Here is a 6,702-nt window from a genome sequence, read left to right on the forward strand (position 1 = left end):
GGTGAGTTTTCTCATAACATATTTTTCTTCTCGAATGCCTTTCAAGTTGTATTCTACCTAATTAATCATGCATTCATTCCGGGAAAAGCCACCTCAACCCTTTCCAGCTTCCTCGCTGCAAACCCCGCATTGTTTTAATACACAGAATGCCGTACACTCGAACATAATATTTAAAACATATAATCTCGCATTATTGTACTGCATAGTTGTTGAAAATTCGACGAACAATAATATAAGAGATTTAAACTCGACCGAATTTTATTCGAACAATACGGCACCGGATTATTTTGAATATTCAAACATTATCCGGTTTGCTGCCGTTCGAGGATTTTGCAAGCTTAAACTCTTCAAAACATGGCGGTTTTTCCGTTGATAAAATACGAGAAACGCCAACAATACGTTGGAAGCACTGGAACAGAATTGTCAAGTGTAAGGGTTCGAAAATAATCCAGGGTCATTGAAGTTAACTGGTTTTTTAATGTTTTGGCTTCATTCCGTTTCGAGAATCGAACTGGAATATCAGAAAAAAACTCGTTTTTTTGTTTCAGTTCACATGAAAGGCACTATTCTCTATTGTTCGATAATTAGTTTGTTTTTATTGACTTTTTCTGAGACTATTCATCTTCCACAATTGAAAAAAAATAAAAATTAGTAATAGTGAACTTCAAAAGAAAAAGATCTCTACTCACAGATATAAAACAAAAAATAACAAAAAATTGCTTACTTTTCTCTTTCGTGAAAGAAATATTGGTGACACGTCGAAGCATTTTAAGTTGTGCGAAAATGAATAACGAAATTAATAATCTACCAGTTCAATATCACCTCCAAAATACAAATCATGAAATTATAAAACAGCAAAAAAAATAATTGGCGCTCCGGGGCGACGTTATTGATTCCACTGGTGCATTTGCTTTTTCAGCTGCAGGAAAACCCGGAAAAACCGGCAACACCACATCATCTCAAGATCTTAATCTGCCAATGTCCTCTATCTCTCATAAAACAAAATGTGAGGTGTCTCCAGAGGCTCTAATAAATTCAATATATCGCCAGAACACTTCGTGACACAGCTATCGTCAAACTTAAACCAGTCTGTTTCGTCTTTGACTAAGGCGTAATAATGACCAAATTCAACGCAAGACTCTCAGAGAACAATCAAGTAGCATGAAATAAAACTGTAATAACTGTTAAAAGTTTGTGCCTTTGAAGAATAGAAAATAATAGAAAATTCATAAAACTAATATCAGTCGCAATTTCGAAAAAGTGACAAAGCATACTAGGGATTCATATCAAAATTTGAATATAAGTATATCAATTGATATTGAAGCACATAGTTAGAACGGCATTTTTTGTCAAGTGTCAAAAAGTGGGTATTTTTCAGCGCGACCTAGCAGGGTCAAATATTAACCGATTTGGGAGTTGACATGTGTATTTTACAGAAAATATTATCTTTTTTCCTTCTGGAAAAAGATCCCAGAAAAGTAACTTGTTTTCGAATTACGGTCAAAAACCTAAAAGAAATACGGATTCTGCATCCCAAAAAAACATATAAATCCGATGAGAAATCTACTTTAATTTTTTTTTCTGAGAACGACATTTTTGTAACTTGAAAGACAACACTATCTGTTGAAAAAGAAGATCAATACTCTTAGAGTTAGCCAGACTACCTTGGAGCATTCAAAAAACCAACAGTGACAGTCTAAGAATTTCATGAAAAACTGAAGAAACCAGCGGACCGGAATAGTCAGTCTCTATACTGCGTGGCTGGACTCTCAGGAATCATAAGCAATGAAAAATGGATTGTCATATACATATATAAGCCCTAAACCAAAATCTATGGTATTGGACCAGATCAGAAAACAGGAACACCAGAAAAGAACCTGAAAACACAATATGGAAAATCTTCAAATAGGGACCATCCGAAAAGGAAAATAAAAAACTGCTTCAACAAAGCGGGAATCGGCTCAGATATATTTATTGAATGTTCCATTCAGGAAACACCTGTTGGAGGTTAAAATGGACAACAATATGTCTTGGCACAATCATGTTGCTGGGATTGCAAAGGCTGCTTCTCAAAAGTTTGGAACACTGTTCTGAACCAGAAAACTGTAAACACCTCAGCAATTTTTGATACTTTATAAAGCTCAGATCAGACCTTCTTTGGAGTATTGTTCTCATGTATGGAGCTCTGCCCCTGAGCATACCCTGAAGCTGCTGGATTCCATCCAGAAAAAAGCCATCCGCCTGATTGGAGACGCGAACATCACTTGCAACATTGATAGTCTGAAAATTCGAAGAAAGGTTGGGGATTTGTCTCTCTTCTAAAGATGCTTTCACGGGAAGTGTTCAAGTGACTTGCCAAATTTGATTCCACTAAGAGCGGTGCATATCAGAAATACACGACGGACTGTGGCTGCTCATTGTTTTGAGGTTCAACTCAGTACACATCGAACTTCACTGTTTAAGAACTCTTTCATTTGGAGAACTGTGTTTATTTGAAATACACTTCCTGAGAACGATTTTCCAAATGGATTTCATCTCTAACGATTCAGCCTATACTTTCGCACAGGCACTGATTTTGAAGCACCTTAAGGATTTTCCTGTAGTGCTTGTGTTTCGTCCTTAAAAAAAAGAAGCAGCCTCAAGTTGTAATGAATGGTAGAGATAAAAAGTCATGTTTTTCGAACTAGCCAAATTATGTTCGGTAGAATATGACAAACATCCAAGCAGCCAAGAGACTACAATGTTTCCTGAAGACTTGGAAGAATTACCATCTTCCGACTTTTCAATTAATGAAGTCATTAAATTCAGTATTTCCTAACCTGTGGTTCACGTACCCCTGGGGGATCGCGACTATGTGTATGGGAGTCCCCTGAGCTGAGAGATGCTATAAGAATGTTTTTTTGAAGAATTCTGTAGGCGGTACCAATGAACATAGTCATCACTTCAATAACTTTCAATGGTCTACAATGGTGGCATATTTGGCTGATATTTTCAGTGCTCTTGACGAGCTTGCCGTTTGGATTAATCCTAAAGCTATAAACACTTTCCTACAATGGTAGCGTTTTTGGAATCCTCTGGCGGGAAAATTGTGCCAATGCATGTAGAAGATGTAATGATTAAATACCTCCGCGGTTTGAACTCTTCTTGTCGGGATTATTTTTCAGAACTCGACAGAAATAAAACCTGGATAGTAGATCCTTTCAACATAGATGTTTCAGATATCGCATTTACAAACGGTACAGGAAAATCGATTATTAGAAATATGTGATTGAAATTTGCAAGTAATTTCAAAGAACCCCTTTTTATTAAGTTTTGGGTGAATTGAAAATAGCATATTACAACTGGAATCCGATTTGAGATCGCAAGTAAGTAACAATATCAACCGAAATATTACTAATTTAGTTGCAAAAAGCAGCACCAACATTCACATTGAAAAAATTATATTTTTGTAGCACTAAATGTCCGAAATTTATTATTGTGTTTTTTTTAATAAGGAGATCCTTGAAATTGGCTTGATTTTCTATGGGTACGTGGACTGAAAAAAGTTAAGAAACGCTGATTCAAATGAGTATGAGAGTAGATGATTAGCAACAACTTTTTTTCGGATAGGAAATAACTATAAAAATGTTTGTTTCAGTTTTTGGGGTTTATACCCGTCGACAACCTGAAAAATGAAAGCTTAATCAATAGATATTCTGCTGAAGTGTAATTAAGGGCAAACTCAAAAGTTCAACCCTAAAACCACTGAGGAATACAATTATTCAGTAACTTTTGGAGGTGAACTTTTCAGTTTACCCTTTATTTTACTTCAGCAGATTCCCTATTGATTATGCTTTGCTTATTTTGCAGATTGTGGAAGGTTCCTATACCTCAAAAATAGTAAAAAATGTCAAGTCGTGAGAAAAAATGTAATTCGAAGCATATGAAGGATATGAAATGTTGCTTCCCCACACAAAAATGCATACCTAGAAAGACACACTTCTATCAGTATTGAAAAACAAATACAGATTTGAAGACTTCATAAATATCTACCAGATAATAAAAAATTCAGAAACTTTTGTAAAATTTTTAATTTACCTACATGCGAACAAAAAAGTTTTCTGTAACACAATATTTTTCAATAAATTATAATATAAAACGAAATTTCTTTCTTTTGAACCATAAAAAAATGTATACATTACGTAAATCTAGATAATTTAGCGAAGAGAAAATGCGAAACATCAAAACATCATAGAAAATAAATTGATTGATAGAATTATAGTGTCTCTGAAATATGTGACTCGTGTCCTCCCTTTTTTGAAGGAAAAACTAGTTAACAGTATTATATCCATTCGTTCGCCCATGCCGAAGGAAAATCTTTCGGTAGTCTATTTTCCTTTATTGACACAATCTCGATGCTACACAAATGTTTTTGTAGTCTGCGTGGCTGTATCAGTGCATGTGAAAAGCAGCTTAAACGCACCTGTCGTTTTCCCTAGTCGTCGTTCTGTGTGTTCTGTGGATTCATTCATTCGTTCTGTAATCCTGTTTGTCAACGGTGTGTCTATGGTTATGAGGAGTGAGGGATCCTCTTCGTGTTTGTGTGTTGAATCCTTCAACGGAAACGTTTCCTAAGAAAATCCTACTCTGTCAGAAAATACAGGTAAGATATCTTTTATGAGAGAATATCATGATTGCAGATTATTTTCAGTTGGGGATCGAAATATCAAGACCATTTTTCTCATATCTTCTGGTACTTGTGTATCGAGAACATTGGGAATTTCGAAAAAAAATAAAGTTTATTTTTTCCAGACTTATTTAAGCCGACCAATTTTTCCAAATCCAAGTAATGGAAACCATTAATAAATATGCATTGATTTTCATTCTGAACAAATAAGAATTATCAAACTCTTAACATGAATTATCATGAAAAGGTGTTTAGAATCATACTCTGGTACCATTTTGAAGATTCTAACTTCGAATAATAAAAGATATACTTGTGATGCACTGTTCGGAATATTACTGGAGTTTTTCCCAACACCAAACCGTTATTTTAATACCTCGACATGTGTTTCGATCACCAAATGATCATCTTCAAGAGGAAGATCATACTAGTTTGATATTCCTCTTGAAGGTTTCAAAATAACGGTTTGGTGTTGTGAAAAATCTCCAGTAATTAATATTCAATAAAAGATATGAAGATATTGGGAGTTCCTGCGGTTGCAGAATTCTACAGCACTTTGATCCACTTGAATTTTTGAAGGGTTCCTTACTGTGATCAGTTATGTTCACAATCTGACTACAGTTGAAGGTTTAGATTAATATCCTTTCCAAGAGATGATACTACTGATGCTGCCTTCTGGTATGAATAATGGTCAGTCAGTCGAAATAGCAACATCAGTCATTCACATAGACAGAAAACTTACTTTTATCTTAAAAGGTGTATATTGAGCAAGACGCCTGAGCTAACTGATCATATATGAAGCTCCTTCCTATATTTGATTTCTGGAATACACCAGCGTTGGCGTACCTCAGCTTCTGAAATGAAACTATGAAACTGGGCCTATCTGAAATAAAACTGAATAATAATTCACAGAATATGGTGGTGGCAGGTAGTTTCATAACAAGTCCCAAAGCCACAATCGAAGTATTTCCGAATCTCTTGGTAGATCTGATCCACCCAACTAGAGTAGAAGATAGAGTCCAAAAGGCAGCATTCGTTTCGCCCTGCTATTGGTCTCATTAGTGGTACTAGGCTACTGTCTACTTTTTTGGTGACGCCATCTAGGGGATCGACAATGTGGATTCTTGTGTTCTCAGATTAGTAATGTTCGAATATTCTATTGATCCTGTAGATGAAATTACCATAAAAATAGATGTCCATTACTAATTATATTCTAGATTAGATGAAACCAGAGCCCAAAGATAGAGCAATTTCCTTAACAAAGTCGCCAGTAATGAAAGCAGAGAATCTCGTTTGGAAGTCGATATTGGAGCTTCGCTTTGCAACGGACAGCCTTGGAAAGCCTCGTTTATTTATTTTTTTTTATTTAAATTGTTTATTGTCCCTTCAACCATTCAGGTTATTAGAGACGGCATATTACATGTCATAGTAAATATAAAAATGTGAATAAATAAATAGTTAATACATACATAATAGTTGATACAGTTAATTTAATATAATCTAAATTTCATTGACTAAACCAATATCAGTTAGGTAATCTATAAGCTGGGAGGGATTGCAACCTTCCTTCCTGCAACCTCGTTTATTTTTGATATTAGTAGATTTAGTCTTCTGTTGATCCCATAAATGGCTTTTTTGTAAGGTGAGATGCCATTTAGTTTGCTCAGTCGGGCTTGTCTTTTACGGACAGTTGAGTGCTACAACGCATTTTTGATTTAGTCCAGCACCTATGAGACCTATGGTCTCATAGAGAAATCCAATAACCCTTCTTGAGGAGCCTCTTTTATCTTTGATATTCATGGTTTGCGTCTTCTGCTAATTCCATAGATGACAACTTAAAACAGAAAGGTCTTGTGTTGGATCGTGAAGTATTTGTTTATAGGCTCTGGTTCCTACAAGTTGCCTGCTATAGAATGAGCAAAATATCAACTCTAGTTCCTGTTTTTTGACGAACATGTTTTAAATAGGAATCATCAATGACAAAGGAACTCACAACAAATACGTTAATCCATCACATCAGGACCATAAAAAGGATTCTG

This window comes from Leptinotarsa decemlineata, unplaced genomic scaffold, assembly GCF_025532065.1.
Source record: "Leptinotarsa decemlineata unplaced genomic scaffold, Ldec_3_MD MMD2_tig00026354_RagTag_RagTag, whole genome shotgun sequence".
Lineage (NCBI taxonomy): Eukaryota > Metazoa > Arthropoda > Insecta > Coleoptera > Chrysomelidae > Leptinotarsa > Leptinotarsa decemlineata.